Raw genomic sequence first — 16,325 nt, 5'->3', positions numbered from 1 at the left:
TTTTTGCTTTGCTTCTCAGATGACAAGCAGCATCTAATTGTTGCTCCACAAATGCAAACAGAAAATAACATGCAAAAACTATCACCCTTTTGCATTGTACCTGTTCACCCTTTCGACAACTTCTGTTGTAATGTCAATTTGCATCTTTTGTGAGACTGAGTGCATTTTCTTAAGAATAAAGATGATATCTTAGTGGTATTGTTGCGAGACAAGTAATCCAGAGACAGAGGTCATGTGTTGAGAACATGGGTTCAAATCCCATCATGGCATTTGGTAGAACTTGAATGCATTAAAAATCTGGAATTAAGATTCCAATGATGACCAAGAAAACATGGATGATTGTCAGAAAGAACCCTTCTAATGCCCTTCAGAGAAGGAAATCTGCCATCCTTACTGGTCTGGCCATTGTCCACAACAATACAGTTGATAATTAATTGCCCACTGGTAGTTAGGGATGGACAATAAATACTGGCCCAATCAGTGACATCCACATCCTCTGAATGATTTTAAAAAGACATGAAATTGTCTCAGTCGGCAAAAAAAGCTTTAAAATGGACAAAACTGAAAGAAATTGACTAATCTTTGATTACATTTCCATTCTTTTGCATAGATACTGTGGGATGTTGCCTGAAGCATTTCACCTGATGGGCAGAGGTCCACAATCTTGTGCAGAGCCTCTGCACCAAGCTACATTTTCAAAATCCACCACCAGAAAATGCTAGTGCAAAACAGATACACACTGCGGCACTGTGTTAATTGCTAATTTTTAATTCCATGTTTCACATTACACACCAGAAATTAACTTGTGGCATACAGACAATTCAGAATAATTCATGTAAAACAGCACTCATTGCAGAATAAAAATGTTATTTTCTACACTTTGACACTTTTTACCATGCAAGACACTATCAATACAAGGATCAGTTTGTGGTGATAACAATTTTAAAAAAGCCTTTTGACTCCTGGGTAGGCTATGTTTGAAATCTTCGAGGAGAAAGTGAGGACTGCAGATGCTGGAGATCAGAGCTGAAAATGTGTTGCTGGAAAATCGCAGCAGGTCAGGCAGCATCCAAGGAACAGGAGAATTGACGTTTCGGGCATAAGCCCTTCTTCAGGAATGAGGAAAGTGTGTCCAGCAGGCTAATATAAAAGATAGGGACTCGGGGGAGGGGCATTGGAAATGCGATTGGTGGAAGGAGGTCAAGGTGAGGGTGATAGGCTGGAGTGGGGTGGGGGCGGAGAGGTCGGGAAGAAGATTGCAGGTTAGGAAGGCGGTGCGGAGTTCGAGGGATTTGACTCAGACAAGGTGGGGGGAGGGGAAATGAGGAAACTGGAGAAATCTGAGCTCATCCCTTGTGGTTGGAGGGTTCCTCGGCGGAAGATGAGGCGCTCTTCCTCCAACCGTCGTGTTGCTATGGTCTGGCGATGGAGGAGTCCAAGGACCTGCATGTCCTTGGTGGAATGGGAGGGGGAGCTATGGGGTGGTTGGGTCGGTTGGTCCGGGTGTCCCAGAGGTGTTCGCTGAAACGTTCTGCAAGTAGGCGGCCTGTCTCCCCAATATAGAGGAGGCCACATCGGGTGCAGCGGATGCAATAGATGATGTGTATGGAGGTGCAGGTGAATTTGTGGCAGATATGGAAGTATCCCTTTGGGCCTTGGAGGGAAGTAAGGGGGGAGGTGTGGGCACAAGTTTTGCATTTCTTGCGGTTACAGGGGAAGGTGCCGGGAGTGGAGGTTGGGTTGGTGGGGGGTGTGGACCTGACGAGGGAGTCACGGAGGGAGTTGCCTTTTCGGAACGCTGATAGGGGAGGGAAGGAAAATATATCCCTGGTGGTGGGGTCCGTTTGGATGTGGTGGAAATGACGGCGGATGATACGCTGTACATGGAGGTTGGTAAGTGAGGACCAGTGGGGTTCTGTCCTGGTGGCGGTTGGAGGGGCGGGGCTCAAGGGCGGAGGAGTGGGAAGTGGAAGAGATGTGGTGGAGGGCATCGTTGACCACGTCTGGGGGGAAATTGCGGTCCTTGAAGAAGGAGGCCATCTGGGTTGTACGGTTTGAAACCTAACAATGATTTGTGTCAAGTCCACTGCTCGTTTCAACCTGACCCTGTTTGTAGGGACATGGGTAATAATGTCCCATGGGGATGTTTCCAGGCATTTGGAACAGTGTGGTACCAGCATAAAGTTGTCTCTGGTGGACCTCACTGTGATTCATCATAATCACATCTGTGGTAAATAAACCTTTTGGACTATAACCTGGTGTGGTGTGATTTTTAACTTTGGCTGGTAATAGCTGTTGCTTTGATTATCTGTTATCAGTCATTTTCAGATTAAAGGTAAATAGGAGAAATATTTTACAGATTAAAAACAATGAAGTCATAAGGAAATTCATAAAAGAACAAACTAAATAAAATAGAAATGCAGACAGAGGTGACGTGTTGTACCAGCATGATGTCGTCGCTGGTGGACCTCACTGTGATTAATCATGATCACATCTGTGGTAACTGTTGGGTGTTTTAGAAAATCTGCCTCAGAGTTCATGAGGTGGAGCCTGAGCTTCAAACAGAGTGACGCAACAGGGAGGAGTTCGCTGGATCCTGTGTGAGGAGGCAGTCAGACACTCAGATTACTGACTCGAATTCGGTCAATGATCTCGGACAGGAGGCTGTGAGCAAGGCAGAGAGAGGGATTCAGGAGGTAGTGGTGCAGGACCCTGCACTTTTGTGCCTGTCTAACAGGCTGAGATTTCTGCTCTATATGTGCATGAGAGTGGGGCTGAAGGGAGGATGAGCAAACTGATGACAGTACCACTGTATCAGGAGTCATTCAAGAGGGGTGAGAAAAAAGCCCAATATGGTTGTAATTGACAAAGGCGAGCCAGGGGAAATAAACATTGTTCTGTGGCCATGGTCAAAAATCCCAAAAGCTGTGTTATCTGCCTAGTGCCCGGCTTGAAGCTATCTCAGCTGGCCTGCAGAGGAACTTAGAATGGGAGGTGAAAGACTCAGTTGTGATCCATTTGCTTTACGATCACGACATGTTCCTTTCATATTTTAGCTAATGTCCTGGCACCATTGAACCACATCCCTACTATCATTGGTTTGTCTAACATGATGGGGCAAGAGCTAAAAAAACCAAATAGCCTCTAGCTAAAGAATATGATATCACTGAGATCTGTTGAAACTGGTTGTGGATGCACATTAGGCTGTGCACCAACTACAGATCCAAACAGAAGACTATCATTTCCATGTGAAGGAAGCCTTTACCAGAGTGTCTCTACTGGCTAGAACTGTCCTCTCCTTTTTGCCTATATTATTCTGTTGAACTCTTCAAAAGGCTTGATACAACTTACGAATAACTACATTGGAAATGATTGGAACTGCAGTACTGATACTTTTGTCAGCCAATGCCCAATTGAGATATTGTCTCTGAACCCAAATTTGGAGAGCCCATTCATTATATAGGTATGCAATATTCTGTCAAAGACATCTCCTGATTCATAACCCTGTCCTGCACATGGAAAATCAAATACTGGAGTGGTATTTCTACTGTCGACATCCCACATTTAATCACATGGGGCACCAACTCCAGAACAGATTTGACACTATTGGTAATTAGCCTGGTCAGTCTTTTGTTATCCACAATCAAAATTAAAATGGGTTACCATTTCTACTTCCACTTGTATATGAGGGTCATAATCTCTTTCCTATGGATTCTGAGCTTCTAATGGGCATTCACTGTATACTTCCAGTAGGTCTGGACTGATCCATTCCCAGAATCAAACACAACTCGGAGAAAATTAACAAACAGTGAAATTCAGAACTAATCTTGGAGGAACTGTTGGGCGAAGTTCACAGCACAGAATCAGATAAGTTAATTGTTGTTTTAAGTCTGTCCAAGAGAAAGGCTGCAGTAGTGAGTATCATGGATTCTTTCTTGATTATGTGTTTTTGGAGATAAGTCTCTTGATTAAACTTAAAATATAAGCCATAGCTATCAATTTAACCTGGGGGAGTGTTTGTAGAGGAATAAGAAGGTGTTATTTTCTGGATCTGTACATTGTGAAGGAGCAAAAATATGTAGAGATATGTACTTCTGGTCAGATGTGGGAGTTGAAAGAGAGTTGAAGGATTACTGCAAATTATATCTGCCATAAATGCTGTTGGATGCGAATCTTATCAGATCGAGTGGATCGGTTGGACAGACAGCTAGAAGGGATCAGGAATTTGCAACACCAACAGTATGTGATGGATGGCAGTTATAGGAAGGTGGTGGTGGGGGGGCGGGGGGTGGGGGGGTAGAAAAGGGGGGAAGGAGTCTCAGATACAGTCACATAGATGGGTTAACTCCAGGAAGAGTAAGAGAGGAGGCAGCTAGAGCAGGAGTCTTTTGTGGATATACCCATTTCAAACAGGTATGCTGTTTTGGAAAATGTAGGGGGTGATGGATTCTCAGGGGAACGTAGCATGAACAGCCAAGTTTCTGGTATAGAGACTGGGTCTAATGCAACGAGGGGTACGTCAGCTTCCAAGAGATCAATTGTGTTAGGGGATTCCAGAGTCAGAGGTACAGACAGACATTTCTGTGGCCAGCAGAGAAAAAGCAGAATGGTGTGTTGTTTTCCTGGTGCCAGGGTCAAGGATGTCTCAGAGAGGGTGCAGAATGTTCTCATGGGGGAGAGGGACCAGCAGGAGGTCATTGTCCACATCGGAACCAACGACATTGGAAGGGAAATGGTTGAGATTCTGAAGGGAGATTACAAAGAGTTAGGCAAAAATTTAAAAAGGAGGTCCTCAAGAGTAGGAATATCTGGATTACTCCCAGTGCTACGAGCTAGTGAGGGCAGGAATAGGAGGATAAAGCAGATGAATGCATGGCTGAGGAGCCTGTGTCTGGGAGAAGGATCCACATTTTTGGATCACTGGAATCTCTTTTGGGGAAGAAGTGACCTGTACACGAAGGACGGATTGCACCTAAATTGGAAGGGGACTAATATACTAGCAGGGACATTTGCTAGAACTACTAGGGAGGATTTAAACTAGGGGTGGGACCCAGGGAGATAGTGAGGAAAGAGATTGATCTGGGACAGGTACAGCTGGGAACAGAAATGTGTCAAACAGACAGGACAGGCAGGGACAAGGTAAGACTAATAAATTAAACTGCATTTATTTCAATGCAAGGGGCCTAACAGGGCAGGCAGGTGAACTCAGGGCACGATTAGGAACATGGGATATCATTGCAATTACAGAAACATGGCTCAGGGATGGGCAGGACTGGCAGCTTAATGTTCCAGGATACAAATGCTACAGGAAGGATAGAAAGGGAGGCAAGAGAGGAGGGGTAGTGGCATTTTTGCTAAGGGATAGCATTACAGCTGTGCTGAGGGAGGATATTCCCGGAAATACATCCAGGGAAGTTATTTGGGTGGAACTGAGAAATAAGAAAGGGATGATCACCTTATTGGGATTGTATTATAGACCCCCCAATAGTCAGAGGGAAATTGAGAAACAAACTTCTAAGGAAATCTCAGCTATCTGGATGAATAAAAGGATAGTTATGGTAGGGGATTTTAAACTTTCCAAACATCGACTGGGACTGCCATAGTGTTAAAGTTTTGAGAGGAATTTGTTAAGTGTGTACAAGACAATTTTCTGATTCAGTATGTGGATGTACCTATTGGAGAAGATGTAAAACTTGACCTATTCTTGGGAAATAAGGCAGGGCAGGTGACTGAGGTGTCAGTGGGGGAGCACTTTAGGGCCAGCGACCATAATTCTATTCGTTTTAAAATAGTGATGGAAAAGGATAGACCAGATCTAAAAAAGTTGAAATTCTAAATTGGAGAAAAGCCAATTTTGACGGTATTAGGCAAGAACTTTCAAAAGCTGATTGGAGGCAGATGTTCGCAGGCAAAGAGATGACTGGAAAATGGGAAGCCTTTAGAAAAAAAGATAACAAGAATCCAGAGAAAGTATATTTCTGTTAGGGTGAAAGGGAAGACTGGTAGGTATAGGGAATGCTAGATGACTAAAGAAATTGAGGGTTTAGTTCAGAAAAAGAAGGCATATGTCAGGTATAGACAGGATAGATCGAGTGAATCCTTAGAAGAGTACAAAGAAAGTAGGAGTATAGTTCAGAGGGAAATCAGGAGAGCAAAACGGGGACATGAGGTAGCTTTGGCAAATAACATTAAGGAGAATCCAAAGGGTTTTTACAAATATACTAAGGACAAAAGGATAACTAGGGAGAGATTAGGGCTCCTCAAAGATCAGCAAGGCGGCCTTTGTGTGGAGCCACAGAAAATATAGACTGTAGGAAAATAGATGGTGACATCTTGCAAAAATGTCCAGATTACAGAAGAGGAAGTGCTGGATGTCTTGAAATGGTTAAAGGTGGATACATCCCCAGGACCTGATGAGGTGCACCCGAGAACTCTGTGGGAAGCAAGAGAAGTGATTGCTGGGCCTCTTGCTGAGATATTTGTATCATTGATAGTCACAGGTGAAGTGCCAGAAGACTGGAGGTTGGCAAACGTGGTGCCACTGTTTAAGGGCGGCAGTAAAGACAAGCCAGGGAACTATAGCCCGGTGAGCCTGACATCGGTGGTGGGCAAGTTGTTGGAGGGAATCTTGAGGGACAGGATGTACATGTATTTATAAAGGCAAGGACTGATTAGGGATAGTCAACATGGCTTAGTGCATGGGAAATCATGTCTCACAAACGTGATTGTTACTTCTTCAAAAAACTCAAAGAGGATTGATGAGGGCAGAGCAGTAGATGTGATCTACATGGACTTCAGTAAGGCGTTCGACAAGGTTCCCCATGGGAGACTGATTCGCAAGGTTAGATCTCATGGAATAAAGGGAGAACTAGCCATTTGGATACAGAACTGGCTCAAAGGTAGAAGACAGAGGGTGGTGGTGAAGGGTTGTTTTTCAGACTGGAGGCCTGTGACCAGTGGAGTGCCACAAGGATCGGTGCTGGGTCTTCTACTTTTTTGTCATTTACATAAATGATTTGGATGCGAGAATAAGAGATACAGTTCGTAAGTTTGCAGATGACACCAAAATTGGAGGCATAGTGGACAGCGAAGAGGGTTACCTCAGATTACAACAGGATGGGCCAATGGGCTGAGAAGTGTAAGATAAAGTTTAATTCAGATAAATGCGAGGTGCTGCATTTTGGGAAAGCAAATCTCAGCAGGACTTATACACTTAATGGTAAGGTCCTGGGGAGTGTTGCTGAACAAAGACCTTAGAGTGCAGGTTCATAGCTCCTTGAGAGTGGAGTCACAGGTAGATAGGATAGTGAAGAAGGCGTTTGGTATGCTTTCCTTTATTGGTCAGAGGATTGAGTACAGGAGTTGGGAGGTCATGTTGTGGCTGTACAGGACATTGGTTAGGCCACTGTTGGAATATTGCGTGCAATTCTGGTCTCCTTCCTATCGGAAGGATGTTGTGAAACTTGAAAGGGTTCAGAAAAGATTTACAAGGATGAAGCCAGGGTTGGAGGATCTGAGCTACAGGGAGAGGCTGAACAGGCTGGGGCTGTTTTTCCTGCAGCATCGGAGGCTGAGGGGGGACCTTATAGTGATTTACAAAATTATGTCTATTTATCCTTTCCATGCCCCTCAAAGTCTTTTCCCTAGGGTCGGGGAGTCCAGAACAAGAGGGCATAGGTTTAGGGTGAGAGGGGAAAGATATAAAAGAGACCTAAGGGAAACGTTTTCATGCAGATGGTGGTACGTGTATGGAATGAGCAGCCAGAGGACGTGATGGAGGCTGGTACAATTGCAACATTTAAGAGGCATTTGGATGGATATATGAATAGGAAGTGTTTGGAGGGATATGGGCAGGGGGCTGGCAGATGGGACTAGATTGGGTTGGGATATCTGGTCGGCATGGACGGGTTGGACATCTCTATGACTCTGACTCTAACTCAGTTGTAAGCCAGAAATAATAAAACAAAATTGTGAAAAAGGGACACTGGACCTGAAACTGAACCTGACTCCAATTCCTCTGTGCCAAATTCTGTCTGCCGCACCTGCTGAGCTTTTTCCAGCAATTTCTGTTTTTCTTTCAGTTGTGAGCCATTGTTTCCAACATTGGGACTAATTTCAATGGACTTAGCAGATTGCTGTTCTGAACAAAGGCAGACATAAATTAAACAGAACGCTTTTTGTACATTAAGTTTTCTAAAATCGCTCAACGTCTTCATAACTTTAGAGACTGAGGTTTGATTCCTGCAGTAGAATACGTACCCAGATGAGTGAAACTGAATTTGATGCGTTCTGACCATATTAGTAGCCCCATCATTGTGACGATTCTGTCAGAGCTGAGGTGTATATACTCTCAAAATTATAGGTCAGCTTTGACTTTGGCAAGTGAACCTGGGAGTGCAACATGTGAAGTGGGAAATTGAACAGTCTGCACATCAATGGAAGCAGTCTTTAGACTCATTTTAAAACTGTTTATCACTTACCAGATCTGTTGCCTGACAGAGTTCCTGTCCTTAGTATTAGTTTACTCCTCCATATCCATAGCATTCAGACATAGTCTCATTTGGGTTCAGCTGAGAAAACCACACAAGTCCAATGTGCTGGAATTATTCTGGCTGAGTCGACTCAGGGGGTTCATTGAAAGAATGAGGTTTATGCTCTCTTCCTTTGGACAGGTATGTCAGATCCATTTCCCTTCCAGCATATTGTTGCTATTCGCCATAGCTGAGTGCAGTGGCCTCTTCACAGTGACAAATATTTTGGTGCTCAGTTTCTTTTCCTTCACCTCCTTCGTGTTTTCTGCTTTTCCTGCAGTCTTGTTGTCTGTACAGGATGGGAATTGCCTCTTGCTTTTGATCTCAGAAGTGGCTTAGTCCTAGCTGATGTCTGAAGAGTTATTTATACATAACCTAATCTATGCGAATAGATTTTAAGCCGTTAATTCTGTGCTTACCAGAAGCCCATGCGTATTTTTATCACTCACAGTACCTAAAGTTCATAATAGCCAAAAAAAACGACATCTTTCTCACAATTTCTTGAAGTAACATATCTGTTGATGTAACATCAGAACAAATGTAATCTTTTGTAGCAAATTGAAGAACTTGATGTTCAAGTACAGCAGGTCCACACACATTGCAAGAAGCATTAGAACGTCATTACGTTTCAGAGGAGCAGAACAGACCAAGTGACTTTTGAGTGTGCACAGTCACAAATATGATCATGGTTGGTCCCACTTTCTCCCCATATCATTTAATCCTTTTCAACCTGAAGAGCAACAGCTAATTCCTCATGAACACACAATGTTTTGGCTTCAACCACGCTCTGTGGCTGTCAATAGCACAGGGTGAAAAACTTTTTCCGTAACTCAGTCCTAACAGTTTAATATTGAGGAGTATTCCTATGACCCTGGATTCTGCACTTCCCCACCAATGGCACATCCTTTCTGTATCGAGCCTGTCAAAGCCTGTTAAAATTTGATCAGTTTCTTTGAGAGTCCCCCCCCCGCCCCCATTCTTCCAAACTCTAGTGAATACAAGCTGAACCAACTCAATCTCTTACCCTATGTCAGTCCTGCCATTACAAGAATCAATTTAGTCCATCTTCACTGCATGCCCTTGATAACAAGAACATCCACTATTTCTGAAGTGCTCTGCTACAAAACCATTGTCAATGGACTCTTGCACCTTCTCCATTACAAATGTTAGACTCACTGGTCCATAATTCCTTGTTTTCTCCTTTTGTCCCTTCAGAAAAAGTGACATTACATTAGCTACCCTATAATCTGTAACAACTGTTCCAGGAACAAATGAACATTGGAAGGTGATCACACAAATACATTAACTATTTTGAGGGCTACTTCCATAAGTAGCCTGAGACAATGATTATTCGGCCTTGGAATTTACCAGCCTTCAATCCCATCAATTTCATTCATTTCTCCATTGATACAGATTTGCTTCAGTTCTTTCTTTTAATGAAATCCACATTATTTGTGTCTTTCTTTGTGAAGGCTGAAGTGAAATGTTAATTTAGCTTGTCATCCGTTTCTTGGTTGCCCATTCACATCCCGTTTCTGATCGTAAGGGACCTATGTTCATGTTCACCAATCCTTTTCTCTTGACATACTGACAGAAACTGTTTCATTTAGTTCTTCTGTTCTTAGAAGCTGACTCGCACTCTACTTGCCTGTATTCAATCCCTTGGTCCACCTGTGCTGCCTTCTAAACTGTTCAGAATTCTCAGGTACATGGTTTTTCCTTGCCAATTCGGACACCTCTTCCCCCCCCGCCCCATCTCATACTAATCTGTATAACCCATGATTTCACCACAGTTCTCTTTGCAAACTTGCGCCAGACAGGAATATATTCTTGCTGCTTCCTCATTTCATCTTTGAACATTTGCCACTATCTTTCCACTATTATTCCTTTCAGTAACATTTCCCAATCCATCAAAGCCAACTCATGCCTCCTACCATTGCAGTTTCCCTTCCTTAAGATTCAGGACCAGGAGTCTCAGAATCAAATACCTCACTCTCCATCTTGGTATAAAAACCTGATCCCATTATTGCTGCTCATCCTTAAGAGGGTTAAAAGGGGCCTTCTCAGGATGGGAGCTGTTGACAAGCGGTGTTCCACAAGGCTGAGTGTTGTGACCACAACTTTTCACTTTATACATTAAGGAACTAGATGAAGGAAATTAAGGCATTCTGGCTAAGTTTGCAGACAACACAAAAAACAGAGGGACAGGCAGCACTGAGGAGGCAGGGAGGCTGCAGAAGGATAGGCTCAGGCTTGGAGAGTGGGCAAAGTAGCAGCAGATGGAATACAACATGGCAAAGTAAGGGGTCATGCAGTCTGGCAGGAAGAATACATGGACTATTATTGAAAAGGGAAGAAAATTCACAAGTCTACAGTGCAAAGAGGCTTGGGAGTTCGAGCCCAGGATTATCTCAAGGTAAACTTGCAGGTCGAGTCAGTAGTTAGAAAGGCAAATGCAGTGATCGCATTTATAATACCAAAGCGGGTACGTACGTCTGAGGCTCTTTAAAGGGTCTGGTCAGACCACTTTTGGAGTATTGTGTGCAGTTTTGGGTCCCCTTTCAGGAAGGATGTACTGGCCTTGGCCCAGAAGGCTGTGGAGGCCAGGTCATTAATAGTGAGATGGACAGGCTCCCGAGTATCAAGGGTTACAGCGAGAAAGTGGGAGAATGGGGTTGAGAAACTTACCTGCCATGATTGAATGGTGTAGCAGACTTGATGGGCTGAATGGCTTCATTTCTGCTCCTAGTCTTATGCCGTAATGATCTTTCATGATTACATGACCAATTGTTCATTTTTCATGATATAATACCCAGTCTTGGAGGGCCTGTTTTCTTGTTGGTAACTAGATGTCAAAAGTCACATGACACCTGGTTCGAGTCCAACAGGTTTCTTTGATATTACATGGTTTTGGAGCACTGCTCCTTCATCAACCGAAGTCAAATCTGATGATGGAGCATTGCCCCAAAAGCTTGTGATTTCAAATGAAACCTGTTGGACTATAAACTGTGTGACGTCTGACTTTGTCCACCCTAGTCCGACACTGACACCTCCCCATCATTGTAACTAGATATTAAGAATCCCTTTAGCCTACTGTGTCATGTCGGTCACCAAGCACCTCTCCAATCTGGTCTCATTTTCCAGCACTTCCACCCTTCAAGTGTACATCCAAATATTTTTTCAATGCTTTAACAGTTTCCACTTCTACATTCCTTTCAGACAAGGAGTTCCAGATTTCCACTATCCTCTGAGAAAGATCTTTCCTTAAAACAACACTACAATTCCTGCCCCTTGCCTTGAATTTACGTCTCCTGGTGCCATAGTTGTGAATATGTCCGCTGAGCTGCGAAGTTGATTTACAGACATTTTGTCCCCAGTCTTGGTGACATCTTCAGTTCTTTGGAGCCTCCTGTGAAGCACTGCTGTACTGTGTCATCTGGAATTTATTTGCTTCCTTTCCTGCTGTTGCCAGTTCTGTTTGGTCGTCGTAGTGGCGGGTATTTTGGGGCGAGGGGTTTGTTGATGGAGTCTGTGGATAAGTACTATGCGTCTAGAAATTTTCTGGCCGTCCTCTGTTGGGTTTGTCCACACTCGTTGTGTTACTCCAGTCAAATTTGTGGTCCTTGTCATCCATGTGTATGACTACTAGGGACAGCTAGTTGTGGCATTTAGTGGCTGGTGTTTTCTTTCTACCGTCACATCCAGGAACAGGAGTTGGTTGCTGGTTTCTTTCTCTCGTAAATTTGATCTTTGTGACCATGATGTGATAATCCGGTGTGTGTTCTCGATCGTTTGTTCTCTTAATAATTACAGAAGCATTATCCATGTATGTGATCCGGAGTTTTGATCAGATTTGTGGGAGCGTTGTTTGTTCCAGTCTTTGCATCACTGCTTCTGCTATTAGCACAGAGATGGGTGAGCCCATAGGTGTCCCATTAATCTGTTCACATTGTTTGGTTGTTGAACGTGAAGTGTGTCATCAAGCACAGGTCTAGTAGTTTGAGTATGCAGTCCTTGTTGATAGGTTCCTCACCATGTCATCTGTTCTGCTTGTCAAGGAAGTTGGTTATGGTTTTTATGGCGAGAGAGTTTGGGCAGTTGAAGTGAACAGTGCCGTTACATTGAATGAGACCATTGCTTCGTTCTTGGGTTTATGTTCTTGATGTTGTCCTGTGATGATTGTACAGACTATTTAGATCTGCTGATCAGATATTTCAGTTTTTGTTGGCATTCTTTTGCCAGTTTACATGATGGCGTTCCTGGAAGTGCCACAATAGGTCGAAGTGGTGTATCGGGTTTACGTACCTTTGGTAATCTATGAAATCTTGTATTGTTGCCCTCTGACTTACGACGGATGGAACCAATCTTGGTTATCAGTCTTTTTTTTTGTAGGTTCTGTAATGTGTTGTTTCATCTATTGGTTCACTGTGGTGTGGGGACATACTCCCTCTGCAGGTACATATTGGTATCTGCCAATAACCTCTGTTTTCTGAATAAATTCAGCCTCAACCATAATAAGTCATTTTGCCTTTATCTGCTATAATCAAGATTATGTTCTTGTCGGGCTTATCTCTCTTTGGTGTTGAGGCTGTTCATTTGTCTTTTCTTTGTTAGTAAGGGTACAAAGGTTTGGCTTAGTGCTTGCTGTCTCTCTTTGGTTAATCTAGTGCTGCAAGGAAGTCTGTTGTTTTGTGTCCCTGTGCTGGTAGTTGTGTCCAATGGTTAGTGCCTTGTTTTCTGTGTCTGTAAGCTGTCTATTGAAAAGGTTTCTTACCCAGGTGTCTGTCGTGTTGTCTTCTCTATTGTTGGTTAGCTTCGTCATTTTGTCTTGTAGGGCTGTTCTCTTCCTGTATGTGGTTCTGTTCTGTCTTATGGTGATGGCCTGTTTGATTGTTGTGATCCATTGCTGGCTGGTTGTTTTTGAAATTCACAATTTCTTGTTTGTTCCTGTATAGTTTGTTGCGTGCATCCATAATCATAACCTGGATCAGCCTGAGACCATTGTGTCTTGAGTGTATTTCTCTGGCTTGTGTGATTGTTGGTCTGTATCTGACACAGGATGGTAGTCATGTGATTCCTTCAGCATCCATGTCAGGATTGGAGTTGTACATAGGTAGCACTTAGAACTGCCTACGGGACAGTGAACACACTGCAACAGTGTACAGAAAAACCACACACAGACCAGGTCCTGAACTTAAACAGCAACCACCCCAACACACGAGAGAAGCTACATTTAGATCTTGTTCAAAAGGGCTACAGCACACTGCTGCACTCTCAACCTGTGAAGAGACGAACACCTCTCGAAGTCTTTTGCCAAGAACGGATATCCCTACAACTTCATCCACAGATGCCTACCAGAAAAACAACATGATGAGGATGTGCCAGGTGCTAACACACTAGCCATGCTACCTTATATCATTAACATCTTGGAATTAACAGTTTGATTTTTCCAATCACTGATTCATGACAGCCACACAGACAATAACTCACCAGGACAAAAGACGCTATAAACCCATCATGTGTAAGACTACCATAATTTAAAAGATTCCATGCAAAGACTGCATGAAACACTATACAGGACAAACAGGTAAACAACTAATAATACACAACACAATACAAAACACTAACTAGCCACTAAACACCACGACCAGGTGTCCGTAGCAGCCATACAGACTGATGACAAGGACCACAAATTCAACTGTGACAACACAAAGATCTTAGGACAAGCTCAGAAGACAGCTCGAGAATTTCTGGAAGCACTGCACCCATTCACAGACTCCATCAACAAACACATCGACCTAGACCCTATATATGGAGTCTCTCCATTATTAAAACATTCCAGCCAGGAAACATCCTGGTAAATGTCCTCCTGACAGCAATCACATGCATTCTATACTGTGCAACCAGGACTGTGCACAGTATTCAAGCTGTGGCCTCTAATGTTATATACAGCTCCATCCCAAGCTACTCGATCTCATATATAGTGGTTGACTAATTGATGCAAGTATCCATATGATTTCTTTCCAACCTTGTCCACCTGCTGTGTTGCTTTCAAGGATCTTTGGATAAGAACACCAAAGATATTTAGTTAGTTTAATCTTAGGAGTAGGATAAAAGGTCAACACAATAGGGGTGAAGGGCCTATACTGTGCTTACTGTTGTACATTCTAACACCAAGGTCCCTCTGAATCTCTGTGTCCTTTCGTCCTACTACATGTATAAAATTCATGAGCAATATTACTCCTCAAAAAGTGTTACTCACACCTCACCAGTATTCACCAGCCTCCACCACATCCTCTGGCAGCTCATTTCATTCACGTACCACCCTCTGCATGAAAAAGTTGCCCCTTATGTCTCTTTTACATCTTTCCCCTCTCACCCTAAACCTTTGCCCTCCAGTTCTGGAATCACTGACCCCTTGTGATTTTTAACTTTGTATATCTTGATTGCCGAACGATCATTCTCTGCTTCCTGCCACAAAGCCAACTTTGGATCCAATTTGCCAAAATACCCTCAACCCCAGGGATTCTTAACTTCTTGACGAGTCTCCACGTGTCACTTTCTCATAGTCTTACCGAAATCCACAGATTACATCAACTGCACTACCCTCATCTACACAATATTCCTAAAACCTGCTGTACATAATCACCCCCTTAACAAAGCTATGCTGATTTTCCTTAGATTAACCCTTGCCTCTCCAAATCGAGATGAATTCTATCCATCTTGTCCTGCCCTGCAATGCTCTCCCCTGCCTCCCACAACAGCCCAAGCTACATCTCATTTAGGTGCAGGGATTCATCAAATTTTATTGAAAGGTTTGACCACATTGTCTGAAACATAGAAGTCAAGTCAAAAACCAAATCAGAAGTTGCTGAGAAAGCTCAGCAGGATTGGCAGCATCTGTGGAGAGAAATCACAGTTCATGTTTTGGGTCCAGTGACCTTCCACAGAACTGATTTCCAGCACACAGTTATTTCGGTTTCTAATTCAAATCAAAGAACCTGGTAATCAAATTATTGTGCTGTTACATTTTTGTTATTGTGGTCAATGCGAACCAATACAATACAAACATGACAGAAGCATTCAGACACTAAGGTAAGTGCAAAGAAGAGCTGCAAACTGAACAGTCGTCTCAACAGTCTGATTTATAAAAGGACATAGAAAAACCAAGCAACATTGGAAGTATAAGTCTGTTATACCAATCAATAAAATCATGGCTAAATCCACATCTCAGTCCTGTATACTTTCCCACCTTTGCTCCATATCCAAAGGTGCATTTGCCAAACAACATCTCTTGATCTTGAGAGCTCCAGTTGTCCCATTTTGAAAAAGAGAATTCCCAATTTGTGTACGTACCTTTTATCGTGTGCAGCACACGTTCATACTGGTGTCAGCAAATTTCGGGTTGCTGGCCGGAACGTCTTCTCACACAGGGTAACTCGATTCATGGCTCGAGTATTGTTTTTCCACTGGAGAAAGAAACCTCTGGAACCAGTGAAGGAACAACTTGACTGTGTCGTGTGGGGTCTGAGGCAGACGGATAAAGAGGGGGCGAGTGGCCTCGCTCTTTCGCAGGAATGGTCAGCAGGCGGACACTCTCTAAGTCGGGGAGGTTGAAGGAGTGGGAATGTTCGGTATTTGACAGCCAATTTCTGTCAGTTTTCCCGACAACCTGCTTCTGGCCGCAGAGGCGGCTGCTGCTCACCCCCTTCCCCGTGCGGGTGGGGGGGGCGTGCGCTGGAGGATCGCGCGTGCGCAGAGCGACGGGCCTCTCCGCCGCAACCCCGCCCCCCC

At 43.7% G+C, this 16,325-nt stretch overlaps 1 protein-coding gene across 1 annotated transcript in view; it reads right to left on the bottom strand.

Annotated features, from left to right (window-relative positions):
* Positions 1 to 16,245, bottom strand: part of LOC140459676 (gamma-glutamyl hydrolase-like) — a 52,939-nt gene extending 36,694 nt beyond the window's left edge. The window contains exon 1 of the mRNA XM_072554030.1: positions 15,888 to 16,245. The gene's annotated coding sequence lies outside the window, so the exon portion shown is untranslated. The remainder of the gene's footprint in view (positions 1 to 15,887) is intronic.
* Between the last annotated feature and the right edge of the window lie 80 nt (positions 16,246 to 16,325).

Source organism: Chiloscyllium punctatum, chromosome 35 (genome assembly GCF_047496795.1).
Source record: "Chiloscyllium punctatum isolate Juve2018m chromosome 35, sChiPun1.3, whole genome shotgun sequence".
Taxonomy (NCBI): domain Eukaryota; kingdom Metazoa; phylum Chordata; class Chondrichthyes; order Orectolobiformes; family Hemiscylliidae; genus Chiloscyllium; species Chiloscyllium punctatum.
This window is presented reverse-complemented; position numbering and strand designations above follow the sequence as displayed.